This window comes from Sphaerodactylus townsendi, linkage group LG14, assembly GCF_021028975.2.
Source record: "Sphaerodactylus townsendi isolate TG3544 linkage group LG14, MPM_Stown_v2.3, whole genome shotgun sequence".
NCBI classification, from domain to species: domain Eukaryota; kingdom Metazoa; phylum Chordata; class Lepidosauria; order Squamata; family Sphaerodactylidae; genus Sphaerodactylus; species Sphaerodactylus townsendi.
Window position 1 is genome coordinate 317,173 of NC_059438.1, and position 16,260 is coordinate 333,432.

A 16,260-nucleotide genomic window follows, 5' to 3' on the forward strand; every position below is an offset into this window, starting at 1 on the left:
GGCTCTTTTATCATTAAAGAACCAAAATTCACATCATTTGGGTCTAGAACACACCAATGCTTTAAATGGATGGCACTTTTTACGCCTGTACACAGGGATGAAAGAGGTACTCTGGTACAGTTTTAAAAATCGAAGGGAAATTCCTCTCCTCCTGTTCACACATTCAGCTACACCATATATCCAGGTGGGTTTTGAGATTTCCTGGGATTACAATTGATCTCCACACACCAAAGAGTACTTCCCCTGGAGTAAATGGTTGCTTTACAGGATGGACTCGATCACTGCAATCCAGATGGGGGATGGGTGGGAGATAGCTAACACTGCCTTTTATTTATTTATTATCTCCCCCTCCCCAGCTATCAGGTGATGATTTGCTTCTTGTGCACAGACATTCTTATTAAAGAGTCAGAAGGGATAACATTGGATCACCAGCTGTCTGCAAATTGCGTCTGTCAGAAGTGAGGCGCCTTCACTGGAAAAGGGGCTCTGGGAATAAATCTTCACAGAGGCCTCTGGCTTCAGGGCATTATAATGATGTCACAGCAGTTTGCGTAGGTGCCCGCTTGAATTAACGGGGGGGAAAAAATCTTCCCATCTTCCAACATCGGACCGCTTTTATCAACATGATAAATACCACTGTGGCAAAACAAATCACTCCTGAGGGAAAGTGACACATGTTGTACGAAGCCGCTCCTCACCCCTTTATTCCAGCAGAAAACAATTTTGAGCTAATGAAGCTTCATTGGCAGGGGCAGGCCTTCATATTTCTTGCCATAAACCTCTTCAGGCCTTGCAAAAATGTATGAGATGAAAGTTTGCAGCTTATAATTCTAATGAACTTCCAAAAAAATTATACCTCTTGATTATATTCCTAAAAACATTACTGATAAATGACTAAACATCATATTTTTCTCTATTAAATCTTGCAGCTCAATCTAGATACCCAGGTGGCTGGGGAGGGCACCGCTGCGGTACCACCCTGCCACCTCCAGAGGGCTTTCTGGTGACACAGGGAAGGAGGACAATCGAAAAAACCTTCCTGCCATCAGAAATCCTTCCATAGCACTCAATGGACTTTCACCATCCAAAAGGGTGCGATAGTTCAAGGCGCAGGCCACCATGCACTGCATTTTCTTACAAACCCGGGGTGTGCTGGCGGTGGCGTGGAAGTACAGATGTGGAGGTCAGTACCACATCTGGGCATCTCGGATGCAGCGGACGCTCTACAATTACTACAAACAAGATATGAGAATGTTGTAAATGTTGTGTTCTGTATGTGTTGAGATTTTTTTTAAAATATATGATTATTTGGTAAGATGCTACATGCAATCAGGCTGAACTCTTTAACGGGATGAATTTTTGTTTGTTATATGAAATTAATACAGTTGTTATGTTTATTGCTTAACAAGGACACATGAGGCCAGTGTGGTTAAGAACACAAGAACATAAGAACAAGCCAGCTGGATCAGACCAAAGTCCATCTAGTCCAGCTCTCTGCTACTCGCAGTGGCCCACCAGGTACCTTTGGGAGCTCACATGCAGGATGTGAAAGCAATGGCCTTCTGTGGCTGTTGCTCCCAATCACCTGGTCTGTTAAGGCATTTGCAATCTCAGATCAAAGAGGATCAAGATTGGTAGCCATAAATCGACTTCTCCTCCATAAATCTGTCCAAGCCCCTTTTAAAGCTATCCAGGTTAATGGCCATCACCACCTCCTGTGGCAGCATATTCCAAACATTGTTGTAATGCAATTTTATTTTGGATTCTATGTTTTGGTATACATTAGAAATTCATGGTCTGTCGTGACTAATTAGCCAGCTGTAAAGTCCTCTGACTTATTTATTCTGCACTACCACACATTTTTTTTGATTACTGTCTTCATTAGATCTCTACCAGTACATAAATCTCAAGTCTGAACTATGAATAGGTCTTTCCCAGTACCAAAATCACTTTGTCAGAAGATGTTGGTGGGAGATGGAATCAGCTGTTACTACTTTTAGTGATGGTGGTATGTGCTACAAATAAGATTTCCCTTTAATCTTTCTCAACTGGCTCAATTCATTTGTAATCAAATGCACATCTTGCTTGAAAAAGTTCCACGTTATCAAGCATTAGATTAACCCTAAAATCTGGCTATTGGGGAGGAAACAAATCTACCCAAATGGTAAAAGTTACAGCAGCGGCAAAATAATGTGACAGAGGACGGATAATATATTAATTTATGACCCTTGTCATCCTGATGGCTGGCTGCATTACTGATGGCCTCATTTCCCCAGGAATGGCACTTTTACTATTCTGCAGCATACAAGATGAATATCATCAGCCAGCAATGAGAGCTTTGTAATTTCTCTCCTACTGCTTTCCTACCATCTATTAACAAAAAGACAGAGAGTTATTATTCACCATTTATTGAGCTCTACAGAGAGGGATAAATACTTGGATCTCTGCTATGATTCTCCTGCGCCGTGTCTGCTTTATGTGCATCTGGAGGCTTTGCGGCAAAAAAAGAGAGATCAGGATGGCCAAAAGAACAGAAGAAGAGCTGTTACCTGACACAGCTACAAAGATAATTTATTCATCAGAAGCTCTGAAGGGAAGGGAGCAGAATTTGTGCACTGATTACCCACCACTCTACTGTTGAATCAGGACCAAACAGGAAGAGATGGAAAAAAAACCCCACGGTGAGGCGTTTCACACACACTCACACACTTCCACCCGCAAATCTGGATGGTCCAGGCTAATCCGATCTCACCAGGTCTTCGAAGCTAATCCAATCTCATCAGGTCTTGGAAGCTAAACGGAGTTGGTACTTGAATGAGAAACCACCACAGAAATCAAGGGTTGCTATGCAGAGGCAAGCAATGGCAAACCACCTATATTGGTCTCTTGCCTTGAAAACCCCATGAAGTGTTGTCAAAAGCCAGCTGTTACTTGGCAGCACATTTTGTCCCACCCAGACAGCTGCAGGCTGAATCCTTTGGCTTGGTGCCAGGGTATCTGGAGGACTGTCTTCTCCCATATGTTCCTGCTGGGAATTAAGATCACAGGCAGAGGCCCTCCTGACTGTCCCATCAATCAAAGAAGCTCATTTGGTGAGGACACAAGAGAGATCTTTTCAGTGGCAGCTCCACAATTATGGTACAACCCCCTGAGGAGGTGTGCCTGGCCCCCCTCACCTTTGACCTTTAAAAGGCAGCTGAAGATGGTTTTACGTAGGAACACATTTGGTGAACTTTACTATTCTCTGTCTCAGATGGAGATGTTAGTAAAGGCAGTTGAGGTGCAGCGGTCGACAACATTGTAAAGTGCTCGACGAATATGAGAATGATTCATTTTTAAGGGCTGCCTTCGTCAAAACCATTGGTTTGTTCAAAGCATTTCAGCAAGATTCCACTGCAGAGCGAGGATTTGAACCAGATCCTATTCTTATAACCAAATCAGGAGAACCGGGTTTGATTTCCCACTCCTCCACATGAAGCCTTCTGGTTGACCTTAGGCCAGTCACCATTCTCTCAGAACTCTCTCAGCCCATGTGGAGGCAGGCAATGGAAAACCACTTCCGAAGGTCTCTTGCCTTGAAAACCCTACAGCCGTGGGTGGCGAACCTTTGGCACTCCAGATGTTATGGACTACAATTCCCATCAGCCCCTGCCAACATGGCCAATTGGCCATGCTGGAAAGGGCTGATGGGAGTTGTAGTCCATAACATCTGGAGTGCCAAAGGTTCGCCACCACTGCCTACAGGGTCACCATGAATCAGCTATGACTTGACGGCACATACACACAACCACTGTGCCACACTGGATTTCTAGTGCATGAAATCTGGCACCTGATAAAGATGGGTTGTTTTTGCAAATGTTTCTGTTATTACCATACCCTTTCAATGGAACACTCATTCTTCCCTATGAGGACCTGAATATATAATTTCATTTTATCTTTTTAAATGCTGACAATGATGGATGCATCCATAACAACGGCCATTATCCAGCTCCTCCAGCTAAGCAATTGAGACAGATGGTATAATCACTTTAATTCGACCACCAAATAAGTTAACAGCAGCCTGATTAGGGTTGCAAAGCCTTTACTAACGCAACACACACACACACATTTGTGTGTGGGCCACTGGTGGGCCACTGCGAGTAGCAGAGAGCTGGACTAGATGGACTCTGGTCTGATCCAGCTGACTTGTTCTTATGTACTTACATATATGTATAGGAATGCTGAGATGCTATGAATTACTTCTTGTCATCCTGGTACATCAGCAAACTCCTCTCTATGTTTTCTACATACAGGCACATGCTTAGTACAACAAGAGAAGGGTCTAACAAGAAAGGACCCAAAGCCAAGTGCAGGTATGACTTAGTGACTTTGCATGCAGGAGGTCCCGGGTTCAATTCCCCATGGCTCCCATAAAAACTGTCATGTAGCAGTTGAATGTGCATGACCTCCCCCTGTGGCCTGGGATTGCTGCTGCCAGTCAGAGTAAGCAATACTGATCTTGTTAACCAGTGGTCTGACTCAGTAGAAAGCAGTTTTGTGTGTTCAGTGGGAGAGCATCTGATTTGCATGCAAAAAGTCCCAGGTGCGACCCCCAACAACGCCCATGAAAACCACCATGCAGTAAGGACGTGAAAGACCTCCACCTGTGACCTCAGATAGCTGCTGCCAGTCACAGTAAGCAATACTGATCTTGTTAGGCCAATGTCTGACTCAGTAGGAAGCAGTTTCATACACTCATGGTTATGTATCATTCAACCCTAATAAAGGGAATTGGCAGATAACGTGACATGGTATAAACCGATTGCATGAGAACTCAGAAGCTAAGAAGAGTCACTACTTGGAAGGGAGACCACCAAGGAAGAGTCTGTAGTGAAAGGCAATGGCAAACCACCTCAGATTCTCACTGGATCAAAAGCTCCTTGCTGGGGTTACCATCAATGGTTGCCACTTCACAGTACTTATCTACGTAAGCCAAGGGATTGTGTTGTGGACTTTTGAACCCACTGGAGGCCAGTGAAGATCTTGGAATATATCGGGCATATGAGCACATCCCTACTGTCGCCCTTGGTGCGGCTTCCTGGCCCAGTTACAGTCTTAAGTGTCTTTTCACCTAGAATTAATTTCACTCATCCAGCTTCTAGGAGAGTGGAGCATGGATAAAGAGTAGCTGGTCAGTTACAGCACGATCCTAAGCAGAGTTACACCCTTCTAAACCCACCGATGTCTAGGGACTAAAAAGGGTGTACTTCTACTGAGGACTACATTGTTAGATCCAGACTCTGGAGTCCGGCGGGCTTTGCCTACTGTTCTCGTTCTTTCCCCCCCACCCTGCCTCCTCTAAGATGCACTCTAGAATGCCGTATTGATCAGCCTTTTCCTTGAAGCTGCTGTCATGGGCAAGTCAATTTAGAGTTGATCAAAAATAAATTTCCAAAAATGGGTTTGAAGAAGGCTGCACTTCATGGCCTACTTTGCTCTCAGCTTGCCGGATGAAAATCCTCGGCATCTCAGGAGGAGGAGAGGGGGGAAAAACTCAGCATGTGAAGCTCTTTGTAAAAAAGAGGGGACTCCAAGTCTTTATCTGAGATTTGATGGAGGGGCCCACACCTGCTCTTGAGATGTTGACACAGCTGTTCCATGGGACTTTCAGATGACACAAATGGAGCGCAGCTCATCGCAAATTTCAGACATTTGTGCTCCGTGGCTCTCTTAGTTTCTATCAGCTGCTGGGCTGTCTTCATAAAGCCGGCAGGTTTCCTTTCGAACAAGCCCCCATTTCTGCTAATTTTAGAGTCATAAATAGAAATGATATGTTTATTAATGGACTGCTTTTGAGTCAACGAGCAGAGGGTTTGGCCCAAGGATATTCTCTGATGCTGAGCATTAGGATGGGGATGAATTAATTAATGATTGAAGGAGAGGATTAACGAATGAAAATAACCAAATGTTGGAGCGTCGTCTCGCATTTGAGATTAGCTGCCTACCGTGAAATCTTCCTTGGCACTGAAGTGTAATCCTGTAATTTGGATTCCAGATCAGGAAAATATTATTCGATTCAAGAAGAAGTTGCAGAGGGGGTTGCCATATTCCATACAGCTACTGGACTACACAGTAAACTCACTCAAGGCTCCATCACACTTGTTTCAAGGGTTTTTTTTCCTTTGTGCAACTTTCCACTAGCACACATATATGTTATGGCTGGCACATGAAATCAGAGCTTAAGGATGCTCAATATTAGCCTCCTAATATTAGTCTCCTGGGAGCCAGCGTGGTGTAGGGGTTAAAAGCAGGTAGATTCTAATTTGGAGAACTGGGTTTGATTTCCCTCTCCTCCACCTGAGTGGCAAAGATTTATCGGGTGAACCAGATGTGTTTCAGAACTCCTGAATTCCTGCTGGGTGACCTGGGACTAGTCACAGTTCTTCAGAACTCTCTCAGCCCCACCTGCCTCACAAGGTTTCTGTTGTGGGGAGAGGAAGGGAAAGGAGCTTGTAGGCCACTTTGAGTCTCCTTACAGGAGAGAAAGGTGGGGTATAAATTCAAACCCTTTCTTCTTCCAAATATCACGCTGCTCTGACTTGGATGACACAGGCTAGCTAGCCCTATCGGATCAGATCTCGGAAGCAAAGCGGGGTCAGCTCTGGTTAATACTTGCATCGGAGACCGCAAAGGATGTCCCGGGTCACGATGCAGAGGCCGGCGATGGCAAACCACTTCTAAAGTATCTTGCCTTTAAAACCCCACGGGCAGTATTATAAGTTAGCTGTGATCTGATGGCAAAACTCTCCAAAAAGTCAGATGACTGTACTCAACCTGAAACTTCTTGCATTTTTGTGAACATCGTAGTCCAACACTCAAAATAAAATTGCAAGTGTTTAATTAGATGCTTTTGAAATTAATTTTTTGTGCACCTGAGAAGTGGTCCACCCCTCCCACTGCTAGCTTCCCCCCCCCCTTCTGAAGAGGGTGGAAAGTAACCTGCCATAGGGGGAACAGCTCCCAAAATTACTTTTCCAAACTTTTCTAGTATGTCTCTCTGTTAGCATTCATTCCGCTCCCCAGAGCCACAGTTCCCACCCATGGATTTTTTTCAGCTAAATATATTTTAGAGGAAGAAGGTGAACCAAACAGATTACATCTCCCTTGGGAGAAAAAGGAGTTGTCAAGATGAAACATATTCTGCTGGATGCAATTTAAATTCTATCGCAACAGTGAGTAGGAACAGGGCAGCTACGGATCAAAAACAAGGATGTTTTAAATAGCCTGCTGCAGGTGAGAAGGTTTTGGGATGACCTTATCAGAAAATTACATGATTGAAGGCTGCTTGTTGCTTGCCAGGGCTTCTCCCTTGGGGCTGGAAAGCTTGCCATCCACCCCGCCCCGCCCCTGGCACCGGGGTGCGTCGACGAAGGCAGAGGGCTATTTTTGTACCTGCCAAGTCAGGTGTGTGATCAGAGACTTGCTTGCTCTCTTGGTGTGAGCAGTAATTGCTGCTGGGTAAGCACCCAAGTAGAACATGATGCTGTACAGAGAGCAGCAGTGGCGTAGGAGGTTAAGAGCTCGTGTATCAAATCTGGAGGAACCGGGTTTGATTCCCAGCTCTGCCGCCTGAGCTGTGGAGGCTTATCTGGGGAATTCAGATTAGCCTGTACACTCCCACACTCGCCAGCTGGGTGACCTTGGGCTAGTCACAGCTTTTCGGAGCTCTCTCAGCCCCACCCACCTCACAGGGTGTTTGTTGTGAGGGGGGAAGGGCAAGGAGATTGTAAGCCCCTTTGAGTCTCCTGCAAGAGAGAAAGTGGGGATATAAATCCAAACTCTTCTTCTTCTTCTACACCTAGGCAAAATAACTGGATCTGGACTCTGAGGAAAGATGGGAAATCATTGTTTGGGCCTGTTTTTACTCATGGAAGCCAAAGGTCTGGCTCTTTTCTTAATTTCAACATATGCGAAGCTCAAAGGCAGGGAATCTGTCGGGAAAATAGCGAAGTGCAGCTACTGTAAATCCCTAACTGAAATGCCCGTTTTGACTAATGCCTTTCCCTCCCTGAGTTTAAGATTTTAAAACATCACTGTGTCTATGAAGAGGGAAGTAAAGTTTGTTTTACCAGAGTGGGGAGGGAGTGGTCAGAACTCAGCTATGTGATGCTGGGGCAGACAGTGTAAGCCCAGCGATTTCAATACACGTAGAAGGGGAAACACTGCTTAGAATTGCAGCACAATGGCACAAGACATGTGTTTGCAAGGATGAGCTGAGCTATTTCCCGGCCTGTTCTTTAAATACAGTTGCGGGAGTGTTTGCCCTAACTTTAGGAGGGGCCAAATGGCCCACATTAGTGATTACATAAGGACTGGTCAGGGAAGACTGGGGTTTAAATCCTTGCCTCCGTCATGAAAACCACTGGGTGACCTTGGGCCACCCACAATCTAACCTACTTCCCAGGGGTTCAGTGAGTATCAAAACTGGAGAGAAGAGGACCGTGTATACTGCTTCAACAGACGTTGTCGGAAGGGCACAGTAAATACTGGGGTTTGATCGTACCTTATACTATCATCAGAGGCGTAGCTTCAAGGGGGCGGGGGTGCACGTGACGCACTGGGCGCGCACCCCTGTGGGGGCATGATGGGGGCATTCTGGGATGGGAGGGGGCGGAGTACGCACCAGTGCACTGGGCGCTTTCCCCCTTGCTACGCCTCTGCCTACCATTCCACAGAGAAAAGTTTGAAGCCTTCCGCTAGAGGAAGCTGGAGGAAACTTCCTAAGGCTGCAGAAAGGTTCGTTGGGGAAAAGCTGGATCCAGCCATTTAATACCACTTTAAAAAATCAAATAAAAGGAAGCGAGCATCCCAATTTATCTCTACGCCTGCAGGAGCGGCACTATCAAACCCATGTCAAGTTCCCTGCTGCTGGATCCGCAGGCTGGGAAAAGCTTAAGTGGCTCGCTTTGGTCAGCTTTGCAGCTGTTGAGAGAAACAAACTATGCCAGAAAAAAGATCTGGACATCTGATGTCCTCTTTGCCGTTACGCTTCTTTTCGTCTGCTTGCATCTCCCCTCAACCCCTCGTCCCAGTAGTGTTTTCCTCACACCGGCAGCATGCAAACAGAATTCCATTTCCCCATGCTGACCTGACAGTTTCTTTCAATATTTCTACCAGCGTTGAAATTGGGTTGTGATTGTGATAAGCAAATGTCACCCTAATTGTGGTGGCAACGCATTGTGTTTTTTCCCTTCTTTGTGCCTTTCGACTTAACAAGAAAACTCCTAAAAATAAATGAGCACTAAAAATAAGCATTCAAGCAATTCTAACCTGCTCTACTTCTTTTCTGCACACACACTCTTGGTCCTAGGCTGTTACAGGGATACGTTACCAAGCCAACCTTAATCTGGAACAAGGATTATTATCTGCTTTGTCTTTCACTTGGATTCATCATCTTTAAATATAAAAAGCACCCATTTCTCAGTAGTGAACTTGTCATTGCGACTTAATGGTGAAACAGAATCTGCTTATTTGAGGCAGAATTAAAATACAGCCGGGGAAGGGGGGCTCCTCTTGATCCATTTATTTCCCAACTCCAGAGTTTGTTCCTTTTCTCCCACTAGAATTAGAGATCACTGCAGCTGGGTCCACACAGCCATTGGAGACGGAGATATGTGAACTATTTGCCTCCTGGATTGGACAACCCCGGAGAACAACACTCAATGAGCTTTCAAAAATACTGAATAATTCATGTTCATTGTATTGTCGAAGGCTTTCATGGCCGGATTCAACTGGTTGTAGTGGGTTTTCCGGGCTGTGTGGCTGTGGTCTGGTGCATCTTGTTCCTAACATTCCACCTGCATCTGTGGCTGGCATCTTCAGAGGTGTATCACAGAGGGAAGTGTGTAATAGAGGGAAGTGTGTAACAGACTTCCTTCTATGATACACCTCTGAAGATGCCAGCCATAGATGCAGGCGAAATGTTAGGAACAAGATCCACCAGACCACGGTCACACAGCCCGGAAAACCCACCACAACCAATTCACTTTCATGATTATTTGCAAGCGGATTTTGCCACTCCACACAGTAAAATCTAGCTGCAAAGTGCACAGAACGTGCCATCAGTATTGTATGGATCATACCCATGACCCTAACCAGAAGAACAGAAATTGTATGAATTCCTCTTTGTCTAATGCAGCTGTTTATTTATTTATTGAATTTAATATACCACCCACCCCCAAAGGGCTCTGGGCAGTGTACAAAGAACTTTTTAAAAAAACAACATACGATTACAATCAATAATTAAAACAAAGATATTTAAACCTAAAGTCATGACAACAAAAAATCTAACCACAGATGGCAACTCCTACCCTCCTAGGAGGCGACTACCAATAATTGCAACCAGTTAAGATGGTATGCAGGGAATAGCAGGGGATGGCAAATCAGCGGCTAATCCCCAAAAGCCTGGTGGAACAACTCAGTTTTACAGGCCCGGTGGAACTGTCCAAGGTCCTGCAGGGCCCTGATGGCCAAAGGAGGAGTGCTCCACCAGGCAGGGGCCAGGGCCGTAAAAGTCCTGGCCTGAGTGGAGGCTAGCTGCACCATCAAGGGGCTGCAGACCACCAACAGGTTTGCCTCCACCAAACATTAAATTGTTTTAATTTTATTTTAAAATGTTGTATTGCCACCCTGAGCCCTTCGGGGATGGGTGGGGTAAAAATTCAATAAATAAAGATATCCCCGAACCAAGAGTTGGCAACTATACCCCTGGGGGCTCATTTAAACCTCTGGGGCGCCCTTTTCTTCTGCTTGCTTGACACTGCAAAAAAAGAGGAACTTGGAACTCAATTCCTGCATGGTGTAGTAGTTGAGAGCAGTGGACTCTAATCCGGAGAACCAGATTTGAGTCTCTACTCGGACTCCTATCTGGTAAACTGGATTTGTTTCCCCGTTCCTACACAGGAAGTCTGTTGGATGACCTTGGGCAAGTCACAGCTCTTCACAACTCTCTCAGCTCAACTTATCTCACAAGATGTCTGCTGTGGGGAGAGGAAGGGAAGGAGTTTGTAAGCGGCTTTGAGACTGCTTATGGCTGAGAAAAGAAGGGTATAAATCGAAACTCCTCTTCTTTTCAGGCACACAAAGGCCTGACTTGGATTGGACCAAAACAAGCAAGCTTTCTCCCCCAATCTCCCAGAACTTCCTACCTTGGAGTTGGCAATTTTACTGAGGGTGCAGGGGCTCTCCCACTTAATGGAGCAGAATTTGCTTTGACATATATTCTAGTTTTCATTTTTTTCCCCCTGTTGAGTTGATCCTGACCTTTGGAAGAAGCACTGTAGCTGTTTCCATTAGGTAAGCAATTATGTGCAATGAATATTGCATGGGTTAAACAAAAAAATAAAAAGGAAAAAAGGAAAAAGAAAGAGAAGTCTGAAAAGAACGTTTTATGATCGAGAAGAGGGTGATCTTTTGACTTTTTCATCAAAAAGCATTGCGCTGTTTCCGACACACCAGCCTCGCTTGCTCGGCTTTGTTTATAGTAGAGTTCTATAAAAATTGCAAACCCCATCAGAAATCGCTTTAATAGTTTAGGTGTTTCTTTCTTCTCCAAGCTTCAGAGGTTAACGCTTTCTGCCCATTCTCATCATTTATTAATTTTCATCACCACACTCCTCTAATAACCTTCTTTTTACGTGAGCAGAATACAGCTAAGCCATTTTGTATATGATCGTGGCTTCAGCCCAGCAAGAAATTCTATTGCCCAAGCCCTCGCATAAGAACATTCTCCCATGTGCCGCAAAAGCAGCTGTCCTTAATTCCCCAGCCCTGGCTTTGGAGCCCAACAAAGAAGGCTTGAAGAAGAAGAGCTGGATTTATACCCCGCTTTTCTCAACTGTAAGGAGTCTCAAAGTGGCTTACAACTCCTTCCCTTCCCCACTCACAACAGACACCTTGAGAGGCAGGTGGGGCTGAGAGAATTCTGTAAGAACCTTGTTTATAGTAGAGTTCCATAGAAATTGGAAACCCCACCTGATATTGCTTTAATAGTTTAGGTATTTTCCCCCAAGCTTTAGAGGTTAATGCTTTCTGCCCATTCTCATCAATTGCTCATTTTCATCACCTAGCAGGCTTCATGTGTAGGAATGGGAAAACAAATCATGTTCACCAGCAAGTGTTTGGAGCCATGTGGGAAATCAAACCTGGTTCTCCAGATTAAAGTCCACTGCTCTTAACCACTACAATATGATAAGCAACCAAGGTCCCACCTCACCCCAGTCTGCAAAAGAGGAAAAACTTTTCTTGAAATCAACTGTTCTCAGAATGACCCCTAATTGCTTTATGTCTGTAAACTCAGGAAATCCATACGAAGTTACCGTCTTATGGCCAACCGGCTAGTTAATATTGCCAACTGAAAACAGAAGGCCTTCTCATCTGGGAATCAGTCACAGGAGATGCCAGGGTGTGAACTTGGGAACTTCAACATGCAAAGCATATGTTGTATCCCCGCACTGGAGTCAGTCTATAGCTCCATCTTGACATTTGCTCCATACATCGGAACTATTATGGTACAGACAGGGATCCAAAAGCCCAGGTGCCCAGTTGTCAGCGAGCATCCACATTTTAATTCTTTCTAAAATGTGAACCTCTGGATGACAAGGTCTGCAGGTTCTGTGATGGATTTCAACACTGAATCCTGGAAAGGGGCAAAACAATTTTTACCTTGCGAGAATGGAACCCTGGTTTAAACCATTCACAAGTCTAATCTGGAGAACCGGGTTTGATTCCCCCCCCTCCACACGAGCAGTGGACTTTAAACTGGTCAACTGGATTGGTTTTCCCCGTTCCTCTGCATGACCTTGGGTTAGTCACAGTTCCTCAGAACTCTCTCATCCTCACCTACCTCTCAAGGTATCTGCTGTGGATAGGGGAAGGGGAGGAGTTGTAAGCTGCTCTGACACTCATTAAAGGTAGAGGAAAAGGAGCATAAAAACCAACTCTTCTTCCCTTTTCTTGGATTTTCTTTTTTAAAGAGAAAAACAACACACATTCGCAACTGGAATCCTCAGATCTATCTGCATGGTGGTCTCTTTCCTACTTTATTGCTTTTTCCAAGGCTGGGAATTGTGCTGATGATGTGTTTCAGAACCATGACACATGGGAATACATAAAGCACTTATACTACCCACCCATGTAAATCATCACTGTACATCTGAAACCCCAACATGATGATATGTAGGCACACTTTGGATTCCAAGATTCCTCATCTAAAACTTATTCCACTGGCAAACTTGAACTAATAAATCTCCAACAGCTTCAGATATATTCTTAATATGCATTATTTTTTTTTGCAAACACTAAGGAAAGTACTTCCCCAAACGAAACAGAAAAAAAAAGGGGGGGGGGTACCAGCAAAAAGAGCAATAAAGAGTCCGTATGGTATCCCTAGTCAGCCTACCTGGGCAGATGCATCGTAGTCTTATTCAAAATCCACTACTAATTTGCACTGCTATTATAAACAAATCCTGCCTTTCCCTGCAAAGTTGTACCAGTTGTTGAAGGTTTACACAAGACCAGGGTGGAATTAAACCTATTGTCTCCTTCTAAATGATATTTTTCCTTCCCCTCGGCTGTTTCCTGAGCATGAACAATAGTAAATGGAGATAAAGACATGTGTATTAACCATGAAAGGCAGGCGGCTAAATTACCAGCACAGAAAAGCAAACATAACGGATTTCGCCCTCATCAGAGCTCCGGCACAAAATAGATCAGAGTTTTAAAGCTGTCACTTGACAAAGTACCTCTCAAACAAGCGCCCTTGTCAGATTTTCTGTTTAAAAACTCTGGAACCACCTTTGGGGTAAAATGCAATCATAAGTTGCTTTTACATGTTTAAGAATTATTTTCTTGATTATGATAAATAGTAAGCTTTCATTAAACTGTTGCTGCAGAACAGCTAGCCATGGGCTCTGGAAACCCCCGCCCCGCGTTTCCCTTTCTAGAATTCTGTACATTCTCAGGAGTCTGAGCCTGTTAAGTCCTGGAGTATGTTCAATCCTTATCATACCACCCCCTCAATTTTCTTTTGATTAATTCACAAAGTCACATTTCTCTCTACAGTATGGACTATGGAAAGTACACATATCATTTTGTCTGAGACAGTTTCAATTTTGCAGTAGCTGCCTGCAAAGAACCTTTCATACTGATTCTTCCTGATGATCCAACACAGTGACTGGTAAGCTTTAGAGAAAATATAATTTGGTGTCCAAGAGAGATGTCCCCAAAATTGAAGGAAGACAGCCACTGACCATAGTAAAGTGGGACTTTACCTGCTGGGGGGTGGACTCAACAAACCCTTCAAGCACTAGTTAACACTAGCTAATTTGTTTCTTTTGTTCACAAGCTTTCGGAGAAGGAAAACCATAATTCAATTCCTCTTTTTAAACCCAAAAGGAAGACATCAACCATAAGTATCATCTGTTTCAAAATTAGCACATATGCTGCCACTTTTCTGGTTGCGGCATCTTGACAAAGATGCTGCCAAATTGGGAAAAGTGCAGAAGACAATTAAAAGGTTGGAAAACCTTTTCTATGAGGGGAGGCGAAAGAACCTGGGGTTTTTAAGTTCAGAAAAAGACAACTCAGGGTGGGGGACAAATAACAGAGGGGTTGAAAATTATGCATGAGGTGAAGAAAGCAGAGACAGGGAATTTCTTCTCCCTCTAACACGAAAACTAGAACTTGGGGGCACCCAATCAAGTTGCTGGCCAACAGACAGTAGGAAATGCAGCTCTCCTCAAAGAGTAATCGAATTGTGGAATTCATTGCCACTAGGTGTAGAGGTGGGCACTAACATAATTATTTTTTAAAGAGAATTAGACAGATTCATGGAGGAGAAGTCCATCAATGGCTACTAGCTAAGCCAATTAGAGGGAACCTCTACATTTGGAAGTAGTAAATTCCCTCTGAATTATCAGTGCTAGCAGGAACTATCAGAGGCCCAATTCCCTGCTTGCTGGGTCTCCAGGGCAACTGGTTGGCCACTACATGAAACAGTATGCTGGACAAGATGATCTATCAGGACTCTCCTTTGGTTCTTAGCAGCATTCCAAATCACCATCATTATGTTAACTGGTTGTTCTAATTCCATTTCTGCCCATCAAACGACTTCTGTGTTCTGAGTCATTTTCTGCTAAGCACATCAGCAGCAACTGATGGGGACAAAGAGGCTTTTCTAAGAAGACACTGCTTTGCAGTATGCCAGAAGGACAAAATCCTCTCCATCATTTCCTTTCCTCTGGTCGTTAAGCCAACGCAGGATATTAAGTTAAGAATTAATGACACAGAAGAGTGAAGGTGGCTTGTGAGTAATTCACTTCCTATCCACTTGGCCATTAGTCAGGTGTAGGGATGCGCTGCTGTATTTCTTCTCCCCTGGGTTTCCCCCTTTGCTTGTGAAAAAAACACAGACTCACTCTCAGGTTATGCTGGAGACTGGGGAACAGATACGGAAACCTATCCATTCTTTGAGACATTCAACAATAATTGCCTTCTCAGTCCCAACCTCTAAGGAAGAGGAAACGTGTATATCTCATCTCTCTTTTTTTTCAGCATTGAGGCTGCACATTGAATTGTCAGTCTTGGAAAAGTCTGTGTTACAGAGGAAACAGGAGAATGTATGAGGAACACACACTTTGCCTGACTGGATCAAACCAAGATCCACCTAGTTATGTTCTCCAGAAGAGGTCAGCCTGCTGCCACTGGGAAGCTCAGAAGCAAGTTGTGAAAATGCTGCCAGCCCCATTCATGGTCCACCGCTACTAGCAATTCAAGGGAGACTGCCTTTGTACATGGAAGTTCTGCTCACGTATTGTGAATGAAAGACTTTGAGGGCATCTGACCTGTCTCTTGTGCTCAGTCCTTCACCCTCTCCCAGTCTTTGTGGCCTCAGATCAAAAGGGGAGGTGTCTGTTATCAGCCACACCTTCCTCCTTTCACTGACTCCTGTCCTGCACTCTCTGGAGTGGCCGGTCTGAAGCCTCTTTATCAGCCAGTGTTTTGGCCACTGTACAGCCAGAACAGCCAACTGTCCCCATATTTTCTCTGGCTCTTCAAACCCTTGCAAGAAGTTGGGTTCTTTCAGAGCAGGAATGACAGCCCAGATCTCCCAGATCCTAGTGGAACCCCTTAACCGTCCCATCACACAGTCAATTTTACCCAACCCCATTGACACACGAGCTGGGGGGGGGGGGAGGGTTAGAGACAGGGAGAGGGGAAGGG

General features: G+C 44.6%; 1 protein-coding gene across 2 annotated transcripts in view; it reads right to left on the reverse strand.

The window, feature by feature from the left end:
* Nucleotides 1-16,260, reverse strand: part of BEAN1 (brain expressed associated with NEDD4 1) — a 46,119-nt gene that overhangs the window by 15,337 nt on the left and 14,522 nt on the right. The gene's annotated exons all lie outside the window — the stretch shown is intronic.